The sequence below is a fragment of the Photinus pyralis genome, unplaced genomic scaffold (assembly GCF_008802855.1).
Source record: "Photinus pyralis isolate 1611_PpyrPB1 unplaced genomic scaffold, Ppyr1.3 Ppyr1.4_LG2, whole genome shotgun sequence".
Taxonomy (NCBI): Eukaryota; Metazoa; Arthropoda; class Insecta; order Coleoptera; family Lampyridae; genus Photinus; species Photinus pyralis.
In genome coordinates this window covers 27,258,757-27,272,197 of record NW_022170403.1, presented here as the reverse complement: position 1 = coordinate 27,272,197, position 13,441 = coordinate 27,258,757, and positions in this window count along the sequence as shown.

The following is a 13,441-nucleotide window of genomic DNA, read 5'->3' as shown; positions in this document are numbered from 1 at the left end:
TTAGGTTATGTTGCATTATTTTATTGTTGATGCAAGATTCTTTATAGAACTATTTTGGTTAAATTATTTACGTTGCTTTGTATTTTATTACCCCCGTGGAATAGCAAAATTACGAATGCGTTATTAAGAGCGATTGCGGTACATTATTGCATCTTCTTTCCTCATTTTGGCTTTTGAGGTTATAGTTTAAGCGACCTTTGCGCGTAGAGAAATAAAATTCCCCCGGGACGCTATTCTTCAAAAGGAAAAAGGTGCCCGCGTAGAAGTTTTCATTAAAGGTAAATTACTCGTCATTAAAACTATTGCTCAGAAACTATGCAAAACCTTTGGCACAAATTGTGAAACGACAACTAGAAATTGGTAGCTCTCGTCTAAGAAAAATTGTAAACCATGTAATCTTCAGCCATCCATACATTTGTAGTAACCAACTTGGGCTCCATTCCATAACAAAATGGAGAGATGCAATTTAAAAATCGGAGAAACATCATCCTAATTGGCAGAAATATCTATACACAAATTTATGTCAAAATGTGTTTCGTATGTTGAACTTATCTATTGAAATTATTAATGACATTGTAGATTCTTTTAATAAAGCTACAGTTAAAGCCACCAAAGCAAGGTACTACTCGGATTTGGGGTCAAGTTCGGAGACTGAAATAAGGACAAAAAGAATCATTAGGAGAGTTGTTTCTTCTTTGTTTGAAGAAGATGTCGAGGAGGAATCAGAAACCAACATACCAGATCCTCTTCAATTGTCTAAAGCAGACAGTGGCGGATTTATACTTTTGTCGCCCAGGGGCTTTGGGAAACTTGCCGCCCCTAGATCATTCTTACCACAAAAATAGCCCACAACTTCATAAATCCTATGGCTAAAAAATAAAATCGCAATCTAAGGGAGTTTATTGGTTCGTGGACTATTCGACTACAGAACAAAATGCTTCTAAGTAATAAGTATTTTTATTTGATTATTCAACAATTTATTGGATTAATCAAAACAATTTTCTCCGTGAACTTTCTTCAGAAAATGAACGTATCACATCATCGAAATCTAATTTTCTGGTTATTTCCGATTCGATCGTTAGGATTGCCAGGTAATTTGCCGCCCTGGGCCCGTGCCCTTAGTGCCCCCCTCTAAATCCGCCTCTGAAAGCAGAGGTGGCCAAACCGTCGATCGCCTCATTTAACGCAATACGCGTTGATTTCGCGTAATTCATTCAGCTCAGCTTTCAGTACTAACATAGTCTTGGTGCGGTAGTGTAAATTTTCTGTCTCATATTTTTAATTTGTTTGTTTGTTAGTGCGTGCTCAAGCCAAACTTAAAATGAGTGCTTCCAAGCGACCAAAAACCTACCATTTTCATGACGAGTGGGAAGAAGAGTTTTTTTACAATGTTCAAGGATAAATGTGTGTGCTTAATATGCCGAGCTAGTGTTGCGGTGACAAAAAAAGGTAACCTGGAAAGACATTTTTTGAGTCTACATAAAAAATATTCGAATGACTTTCCACCAAAATCAGAATTACGACGGATTAAAGGACGAGAGATGAAAATTCAATTAGTGGCGCAACAACGGATGTTCACGAAGCCGCTTGAACAGTCACAAGCGGTAACTGAGGCATAATTTCGCATCGCTAGAATTTTAGTAATGCATAAGAAGCCATTTCAAGATGGGGAAGTTTTTAAAGAAGCGTTTCGGGAAGCCGGCGCCGTTTTGTTTGATAAATTTAAAAATAAAAATGAGATTATGCAAGCCATTAAAGATCTCCCACTCTCTCGCCAGTCAGTAACTCGTCGTGTTGAAGTAATGGGCGGCGATTTAGTACAGAAACTGCAAAAAGATCTCGACAGCTGCTCATATTTTTCCCTGCAATTCGATGAATCAACGGACATGACTGATACAGCGCAATTAATGGTATTTATAAGAATGGTATTTCCTGATATGACATGGAAGGAGTTCTTAACAATGATCCCATTGAAAGGTAGCTTTGTTGAATTTGCAAAAAAAACAAAACTTCCTCTCTGGAAACTGGTATGCATAACAACGGATGGAGCACCGGCCATGGTTGGTAAAAATGTGGGGTTCCTCGCACTTTGCCGCAAAAATGAAGGTTTTCCTGATTTCGCGTCTTTTCATTGTGTAATTCACCAGAATGCATTGTGTGCTAAAATAATAAACATGAAAGTATGGATATTGCAGTGAAGATAGTTAACTTGGTCCGCGCGCGTAGCTTACAAAGACGACTCTGTCGTATTCAACTTGAAGAAAATGACGCGGAACATGCGGATCTTCTCTTGTACACAGACATAAGGTGGCTCAGTCGAGGGAAATTCCTGGAAAGGTTTAATAATTTGCTACCTGAAATAATTTTATTCCTGAATGAATCTGGAGTAAGTTACCCTCAACTGCAGGACGCATCATGGTTAGGAAAGTTGGCTTTTTTAACAGATTTAACAGACCATTGTAATAGGTTCAACCTTGAACTTCAAGGAAAAGGTAAAACGATTATGGAATTTCCACAAATGCATTTAAGTCAAAACTGTTGTTGCTGAAATCACAACTTGAAAGAGAAAATTTTAAAAATTTTCCCAATTTAGCAACAGCGTTGGAAAAGCATAAAAAAATTCGTCACGATTTTGCTACTTATTCTAGTGAAATAGAAAACATTTCGCAAGAAATGGAGAGGCGATTCCAAGACGTGAAACAACTTGACGAAGCATTAGTTTTCATGCCTCCCATTTTCTCAAAATAACGTAGAAGGCATTTCCGAAAAAATTGCTTCTATTATTAATAGCGACGCCTCGATTGTTGAAGAAGAAGTCCTAAAATTGCAATCAGACATTCCCATGAAAGCGAGAGCTGCTGAAGATAACTTCTGGGCCTTACTTCATGAAGAGAACTATCCACGTCTGAGAACTCTGGCACTTCATTTGACTGCGTTTTTTGGTTCAACTTACCCTGCGAAGCTGCTTTTTCACAAATGAAATATATTAAATCGAAATACCGTACCTGTTTGATCGATCAACATCTACAATCCTGCATTCGTTTGAGTGTCAGTAATTATGAACCATCATTTCATAAATTAATTGAAAATATGCAATGTCATGCGTCAACCTCAACATCTTAGTTTAATAAATGTTTTGCATTTAATATTGAATTTTTTTACATCACCCCAACAAAATAAAAACCTATTTCATATTAGTAAGTAAAAGTAGCTGGTAGATCGCGAAGGATCTTACTTGTGTGGAGTAGATCAAACGATATAAAAGGTTGGCCACCTCTGGTCTAAAGCATCATTCATTTGCATCACTTACCACATTTTAAATTAAATTTACATTTAGTAAAGAAAAAAGATTCCATAAATGGAAAATAATCACAAACTGTCTTTCTTTTGGAGGCAAAAGTATATACGATTGTTACGTTCACTTTGGGCCAACGTGACAAAATTACCTTAGATAAGCAGACGGTAAGCTCAGGTAAAGTAGAGGTGGGTCGGGGTGAAAATGGGGTTCTTCTATACACACACAAATAAGCCAAAAAGGGAAGGAAACAGTAAAAGTAATCCGGATAGGCGCCACTTAGTCTTTGATGAATTTAGAGAGAGAGGAATACTAAAGGGATGAACAAGGCAGACCAAGAGATCCTTGTTCTCGTCTTACTAAACTCAAAGGAATACACAATTATGGGGAAAACAAACAGTATTTGATGTATAAATGCGGGTAGTTTAATAACAAAGATCTCAAAATATCACAAATCTGACACTGTAATATATCGATCTAGTATATCAAACTGGGAATTTAAAATAATCTCTAATAAAACAAATGAGAAGCCAACACGTAGCCTGGGGAAAATATTTATCCAAAAGGCTTCCGCAGAAACAACGGAGCTATAATCATTAAGTGACTTTCAAACAAAGTAATAATCACAACTCGTTAGTATCAACAACCAAAATGTAATCAAACGTTAAAAGGGAAAAACGACGAAAATAACTAAATTTACCTTGAACTCCGGTCGCAACCTTCCGAGCTCAGAGGACACGAAACTGCAAATCTGAAAACAGTCAGACACAAAAACAAAAAAATATAAGAAGGGTAATGATTCGCGTTGCACAATATATCGCATAAGCAATGGTTAACGTAAGACACGAATGGTTATTCTTGTACGTAGAATTGCAATCAATACTAAAAAGAATCAAAAATTCAAATGACTTTACAACAAAACAAAATTTGGTTCGACTAAGGGTTGGTTTTCACAATCGGTATGAGATATCAAAAAGTGACATGAAGTTTTAAGAGAAAAATACTATAAAAATGTACAAATAAAATAACTGAATCTATCTTCAATGACAAAGCAATCTTATCAATTCAAAGAAAATTTTTTGCTTACTTAGAAATCCAATGAAATTTGTATATTTGAGGTCATGTGATCAAAAATATCCAATTACAGCAACATTACACTGATAACAGATCCCATGGGCTGTTTTCACTTCGTTGCTATAGATACGCATGCATGTCAATTTTGAAGTTTCACATAAATTAATATAAATTCAACATGTCACGATTTGGTTGCGATAATGATGAGAAGATAAACGAAATTATCGAGTCAAATACACCCAGAAATACTGTATACAGTAAGAAATTTGTTTGGAAAGCTTTTATGGACTTTTGCAGTATTAGAAATTATGAATTAGATGGAAGCCGAACGGTGGAAGAATTGGCGTCAATTTTAAAAGATTGGGCCGTGAATATGAGAAGAAAAGATGGTATGCAGTTTAAAGAAGCTACGGTCAAAACTATGTGGAATGTAACAAGTAAGCTTTTACAAGAAAAGTATTTTAAGGAAAGTAATGTTATAATTGACCCGTTTAAAAGTGTTGTATTTCAACAAGCGCGAGCGGCCCGCGATTGTGCACGGCGAAAACTGCAGTCTGATCCTACTAAAAGAAAACAAAGTTCTGTAGCATTAAGTTTGACAGAAGTAACCAAAATGATCAATTTGTGGGATGAAGAAACTCCTGAAGGGCTGCAACGGAAATTCTACCATATAGCTGCGATAGAATTAGCTTGGAGAGGTGGGGAAGCTGCTTCATGCTTAACGGACTTTTTTTGTATCGAAACAAATAACGATGGGTCTGAAACAAATCGAATTGAATATAATCCTATATTTAGTAAGACTTGCCAAGGCGGATCAAAAATGTGCACACAAAGCAAATTTTTAGTGAAAAACGATGACAGCAACATTTGTCCTGTCAGGTTGTATAATAAATTAATTTCAAAAAGAGGCTCAAATATTAAAACGAACAGATTGTTTTTAAGACCAAATCGTCACTGGAAATCGAAAAACGATCACTGGTATGACAATATGCCTATAGGGAAAAATATAATTCAACACTGGACAAAATCATCTGCAGAAGCAATTGGCTTAAATACTCAAGAGAAAAAGATTACAAATCACTCGAACAGATCGACCGCAGTTAGTCAACTGGCAAAAAATGGGGTTCAAGAGCAGCAGCTCATAAAGATAACAGGCCACAACAACGCTAACTCCATAAAACCTTACTTAAATATTGACCAAGAACATCACAACCTAATTATTAACAGCATGCGTGAAAATACATCGTCGTCAGTGATTGAAACTAACACCTCTGGGTCTTCGTTTAATTTTTCGAATTGTTCATTTACTAATTGTACCTTTAAATAAATAATTTTGTGTTTGTATTTATTTTAAAAAAAAAGCAAAAAATTTTCTTTCGAATAACCCTCGAACATTGATAAATCCTCAAAAATTTCATAACAGATTTCTCAAGCTTGTTGCTTATTGGAAACAGACCTCCGCCTACGGCGTCGGGCTGTTTCCAAGCAACAAGCTTTGAAGTCTGTTATTGAAATTTTTTCGTACAATTATCAATGTTCCTTGGGTTCATTACTACTTGAAAACAAACTTACACGAGCAAGTTCTTCAAAACAAAATACATAACGTTAATTAAAAATTTACACAGTATCAACTCCACACGTCTCGTTAATTAAGTACTTGCGTTTCGGAAGAATGAATCGTAGGTCAACGAACTTCGTAAAATTGGGTCATCAGTTCAAATATCGGTTTCACATGAAATGGCGGTAATTCTTCAGTCAATTCTTCAGTCGGTAAGGTAGAAATATGTAGAGCGTTTTTGATTGTAATGGCGTCGAAACTTCAATGGAATTCTATTGCACCATATGGAAAATCGGGTATTTGCGTTTCCACGTCAAAATATCAATGTACAGTCAGGAAGCAATTGGTAAAACCAAAATAAGAAGTAAGAAAACTTAGGGAGTACGAAAGTAGCCTAGAATAGATTATTTAAAATAAAAAGATAATGCGTCATAGATAACATACCGCAAAACGGCCTTAAACTTGTAAGATAAATCCGCAGCAATGCGTCATCAGCGAAATTGGAAGTAAGATGATAAGAGAAAACTTCATTAATCTTAGTACAACACCACTAATTAATCCCAATAAAGGTAGAAGAATATGTCAAGTAAGTGTAATGGCGTGTAGCTCAAATACAAGTCAAGATCGAATCGATTTCTTCAACAAGGACTGCGCGCGTCGTCAGTGAGTGGGAGAAGAATAACCGCGCCAATCAACAGAAAACTAGACCAAAGGTTTTTTAAAAGAAACCTATATCGCAAATAAAGGATCGGGTTATAATGTGAACACCTAGATGGCGTAAGGATTGCTATATAAAGGTAAGAGCTCACATAATGTTATTCGAGAGGGATTCCACATAGTAATTCAAATATAAGCCAACGCAAAGATTACACGGTAAATAAAATAACGTCACACGATTTTATATATATAGATGTACTGAGAAGATGATCACGAACAGATATGGCGCAGAATTTAGCCTTTTGGGCAGGAAACATAAAGAGGCTTTTAAACCGTTAAAAATGTATGAACTAATATTAAGTAAGACTTACTCTATAAAGCTAGCATTACACTTGTCAATTTCTTCATGAATTAATTCATGAAGTTACTTCATGAAGAAATTGTATAATGTAATATACCAACTTTGACGTCCAATAAATTCACGAAATTAAAACATGTTCTATTTTTCGCCAATTTTACCGTGAAGTTCAGTGCTACCAAGCAACAAATTTTTGTTTAAGTATATCAGAGAGAGTGAGGTTATGACTATATGTTTATGTTTACATTTTACCCGAAAAAATGTCTAATAAAAACGAGAAGAGTAGTTGTGGAAAGGTAAGCAAAAATGCCAGAACAATAAATGAAATACAATAATAATTACTCATCTATTCCAGGATACCTATACATATACGAGAGAGCAAATAACAGGTTTGATTACTTTGTATCAAAGTAGAGAGGTGCTATAAAAACAAAACACGACGGCTAATGGCACTACAAGAAATTCTAAATGAATTCCAAACTCAATTCGATGTAATTTTGACACTAGAAGAAATTAAAAAGAAAATTAATGCATTACGGACGCAATATTTTAGTGAAAAAAATAAAGTCGAGAAGAGCAAGCATAGCGGAGCAGGGACGGATGAAGTACACCTAGATGGTGGTGCTACGAGATGCTCTCGTTTTTAAGCGATGCGACTCCTGTTACACGAGGAGAGTCAAATCTAAGAAATACTGAATCAGAAAACAACACACAAGAAGAAATCTTATTTGAGGGAACAGTGGACGAGTTAAACCAAGGTGGCGTAACAATTACAGACGATTACATAAGCTGCACAGACTCGCCTGTATCCAGAGCTACGTCGGCAGAACCCCCACGTAAAAAACGGAAGGGAAATCCAGTTGCGGATGTAATGGAAAAGGCTGTAGCCATATTAGCTGAGACACAGAACCCGCCACCACCGATGGATGCTGTGGATGCTTTTGGGTTGTAAGTGTCTTGCTCATAACTTGTAACTAATTATTCACAGGGTCTTTTTTTTAGAATGGTTGTTAACGATATGAAACAAATTGCAAATCAACAAAGATTTCGAACTCTACGAAGAAGAATACAACAATTAATAGATGAGGCGTTAAATGACGAGGAAAATAATTTGAATTAAGTGCATTAAATATGTATGTACTGCGTTTATAAATATATAGGTATACATAAAGTAAGCTTAATATCTATCATATTGCCAGGGAACAGCCCCTTCATTTAAAAAATATTCTTTAAATTCATTTCGAACTAATATACACGACATTTTAACTCTGTTTCCACTTTGGCGTGACAGACCATATTTAAACGTATAATTATTGTCTACATCTTGCTGATCTGCAAACTGAGGACTTTCTGCTCGTAAAAAGTTATGGAGAGCACAACACGCTAAAGAAATCACTTGCACCTTCTCTGGATCCATTAAATTTATCCTTGATAGAAGTATTCTAAAACGATTCGCTAGTATTCCGAAGGCGTTTTCAACTACTTTTCTTCCTCTACTTATCCTGTAGTTGCAAATCCGTTGATCATCTGTCATACCTCTAAATGGGTAGGGTTTCAAAATATGATCTGACAGCGGGAAAGCAGCATCAGCTAGAAAGAGATGTGGAATTGGTACACGTCTTCCTGGTAAAGGTTTATCCTCGGGTATGTTTAAAGAGTTCTGTGCTATAGCTTTTGCTAATGATGACTGCCTATACACTCCACCATCAGAAACTCTGCCATTCACTCCAACATCCACATAGATAAAATTATATTTTGCGTCTACCAGTGCAAGAAGGACGATGCTGTGTGTACCCTTATAATTATAGTACGTGGAACCCTCATCTCTCAGAGGTTTAAATACAATATGTTTGCCATCTAAAGCACCGATAATATTAGGAATATTCCAAATAGTTTCAAATTCTTTTGATATGTTAAGCCAGTCTGCTGCAGTGGTTGGTGTCTAAAAAAATGAAACCTACAGAAAATTATAAAAAATTAAAAATGTTACCTTTAAGTAATCTGTTCTTAAAACGTCATAGATTGCTCTACAAACAATTGGAATAAACAAGGATATCGTTGATTCAGATATCCTGAAGTTGTACATTAAACTTCTATATGATTCTCCCGTTGCAAGAAATCGCAATGTAATGATCAATTTGTCCCTTGCACTAACAGCCTCTCTAAAAAATGTATCCGATTTCGCTATTTTAGGTGTCACTAATTTTAATAATTTATTTAAAGTAGATTCCGACATCCGAAGAAACTTTTTAAATTGGCCGATGTCTCTCTTAAAACCATGTGCAGCTAGTTTTAGCCCTCCTTCATTCTTATCTACTAGCCAGGGTCTTATCCACCATCTTTTTTGTTTTTTAATCTGTGTTCGTAGACATCCAGCACTTCCAGCAGCAAGTAGCAGAGACGCAGCAGCAGGTCTTCTTCTCCTTGTTACCCAGTTATGATTATTAAAATGTTGGAAATGAAATAAATGATTACAAAACATTTTACAACTGTAACCTATTTTTAAGATTGGGATGGCACCACTGCTCCAATGACAGATTTGTCAAAAACTTCACCAATTTATTCACAGATGTAAAAACCAAACCCTGTCGTGAAGAAATTGACGACAATAAATTCGTGAATTAATTCATGAATAAATTGACAAGTGTAATAATAGCGTAACATTGTAAACTTAACAATGTTTCTTTTAGAAGCTGGAATGAAAATATTTAATATAACTGAAAAAGAAGTGGAGGTAAGTGTTAGCAAATGGTTGAGACGATGCAAAGGGCGAAAATTTCTGAATCAAAGTCAAATAAATAATTTTATGTTTGTAACGTATATGATCTTTGCTTTTTACATGAATACACTTATATTTTGTAAAACAAGTCATTTTTTTAATGTTTTATTTACATTTTTCAAGAAATCGATAAATAGCTAGCAGTTTCCATTGTAGCATACAACTGCATTTCTAAATCAGTGGAGACTGACAATTTATCGATTTCTAGAGCTGTTTTCTCGCGGTGAAAGCGCTTTAACCGTTTTAAAACATCATCTACAAAAACGCTTACACCGGTTCAAAGCGTTCTGTTGCGTTGTTTTAAAACCACGATCATGCGCAGTGGTATGCACATATTCTATGAAAAATGAAAATTGTGACTCTATGGTAGACATGCGCTAGTGTTTGTCACAAAACCTATAACCTTTAATTAAAACGCTTATAAAAATGGATGAAATGGAAATTGTTATAATTGGTGAAATGCAGTTGACTGTGGACAAAGAAACAGCGAACATATTGCGAAATGGTATGTAATCTAAAATGAAATTGGTATTAAAAACTTACACATTTTATAGATCCAATTGCTGCAAGAAATTACGTTGAGGTAATTCAGAACCAGGTATCGTTGCAGAGTGGTGAAACCTGTTCTAAGACCCGACCACAAGAATGCACTCTTTGGAAGAGTTCAAAAAAGTCTTCCCAAGAAGATCACGATGCTACTGTGGCATTCCTTGCCTTACGGAAGGAATTGAATAAAGATTTTAACGACAAGAAAGTCAATAAGGGTACATTATGGGGCAAGATTGCAGAGCAAATGTGTAATATGGGATTTTTTGTTGGAGGAGTTGAAGCACGAGAAAAATTAAGGCAGAAGTTCTCGAATTTAACAACCACATACCTTAAAACAAAAGAAAAAATGAAGAGAACAGGCGAAGGAAAAATAACATATCCTCCATATTTCGATGAATTGGACTCAATTTTAGGTGACAAACATAAAGTTGATCCACCACTGTTAATCGACACTGCAATAGTGAATGATACACTATACGAAAGTAAAACTGGATAATCTTCTGTTTCGCAAAGTGCTAGCTCGGCAACAGCTACTTCCCAAAGTCCAGGCCCTTCTGGACCCACATGTTCTGCATCCTCGTCTAAGCGGTTTATTACAGTGAAGAAAAGTGTACGCCCCCAAAAAAATGAATTGATATCAACAATTAAGGCCATCCATCAAGAAAATTTGGACCACCGTAAGCAGGAGATCACTTCTATTTTAGATATGATTCGGGTTCAAAGTGAGCAGCGTCATGAGGAAATGATGACTCTTCTTAAAAACATGAAGGGAAAAAAACGAAGAAGAGATGACAGTGATACTGAGTAGTGTACCCCCACAGAAATTGCGATTTTGAAATTTCAGTGCAAATAATGTATGTGGTTTCGTATAGTATTGTTTTGTTTTATTAGAGTAATATTTTATTTGTTGTTTTTAGAATATTTTATTAATATTTAACAATTGACAAAATAAAATACATTCATAAACGGTGTGCAATTTGATTCCTCTTAAATTCAGGTGCAAGATGATTGTTATGATTATGTTCGATCACAGGGCCTTCAGGTTCCTCAACATTCTCTAAATGATTATCCCAAATATCATGATTAACGTAACAGTAATTATGCAACACACAACAAGCTACTATGATATGTACAGCTTTTTCAATTGAATTCACGTTAATAAATTTTAAGATTCGCCATCTGGACTTCAATAAACCAAAAGTGTGTTCAATAACTATTCTTGTCTGACTATGTGCAGTGTTATGGCGATTTTGAATTTCAGTAAGGTTTCCAATATTCCTACGATGATATGATTTAATATGTAAAAACGTTTTTGTGTGATAAGAACCTGTAAGGTGTCATCAACCAATTTAATAGCGGATAAGCGGAGTCCCCTATTAAATGGTAATCATCTAAAGGAAAAAATGTGTGGCGATTTCCAAATAGCACCTCACTAAAAATTGCGCTATTATGAAATACCTAAAACGGATATGTAATCATGAATGTTGCACATGTTAAAAATGACATATACTCTGCTATCATGTACAGATCCTGGACATCCAACTAGAATATTAGTAAATATTTTTTTGCTGTACATATTCCCTGCAGCTTTATTGAATGCTGTAATTTTCTATCAATGTAGCTCTCTTGATGAGCCAAAGGTGCTTTAAATGGTATGTTACACCCGTCAATTGCTCCTATAACACCTAATAAATATATATTAGTGCTATAAAGTTATACAGATCGTATTTACCTGGATAACCACTTCTTTCTCTAAAGTCTACTTCAATTTGCACCAACTCTTCCTCATATGGCCACTGAATATATTTATTTTTTAAAAGAACTAATTTTGAAAGCACAATTTCTGTGCTCTTGTGTACTGCTGATAAAGTTACATTAAATTTATCTGACACAGATAGTAATACTTCTCCTTTCCCTAACCACCATAGGGTCATCATGAGCATTTTTTCACCGGAAATTGGTTGTTCACCACCACTATATACCTTATCCAATTCTGCACATCGAATTTCGCTAAGTAATATGTGTAAGGTTGTGGGTGTCATTCTAAACAATTGAAAAAAGTCATGTTCAATGTAGTGTGGTAGCCATTCTTCACAAAATCCCTGCATTCGGTGGTGTTGATTCCGAAATGTGCAATAGAGCAATAATTCATTACTGTCATTTACTTGTAGACATTCCAACAGTATTAGCAATAAGTTCACATTGTCGGTGAATAAATCATTTATACATTGCATTAGTATTTTTACATCCATTCTCAATTTTTGTAGGTTATACTACAACAAAAAATAAACAATGGTTTGAACCGGTACATTCTGGCGCTACATAATATTTGTGACGTCAATTTGAAACCGCTTTGATAACGCTTAAAACAGAAACACAAAAACGCTGCGTCGCTAGAAAACGGCTCTGATCTATGCGGTTATTAAGTCCAATTATTTGACATTACATGTACATCCTGTAATGGATGTAACATGTAAGTCTTTGGTAAACATACATTGGACATACATGACAGACATAGTATGGATGTCAAAAACTGTGCCAAATGAATGTCCATATGAAGTACATCGGATGTACGTATTATGGACGTTTCAAAGTGCCGAGGCAAATATCCATCAGACGTGCTGTGCTATTTGTGCTATCTGGGAACCTGATAAGCACGAAACTTTAAATTAACAGCACAAATTATCACAAAATTATACTCAAAGAAAATTTTGAGAATATCAACGTTGCCACTACAGCGTGAAGTTGGAGTATTATCAGAGATAGGTGAATTACTTATTAACCTGATGAGCACAAAATTTTAAATTAGCAGCGCAAATTAGCACAAAATGATTGTGCAAGAATATTTTGAAAGCATCAATGGTGACACTACAACTTCACGGATCCATTTGATCAAACATCAACTCCTTATTTCTGTCCCCATTTAAATAAGTATGAGACATTCATAAGTGATGACTTTAATAATTTTCCTTGTTCCACAAAATGCACGAGAGTTACAATTTGGAACACGATGCACTTTGGCAACATTTGAATTCGCTTTTACCGATGAATATATTTATTTAACGGTGCGGTTTTGCGGACGATCAATTTGTTTTATCGGCTTAATTAGAAAATTTGGCTTCCGTATTTCCGCAGGATTTTCTACGCTCGAACGGACTGTACACACACTTT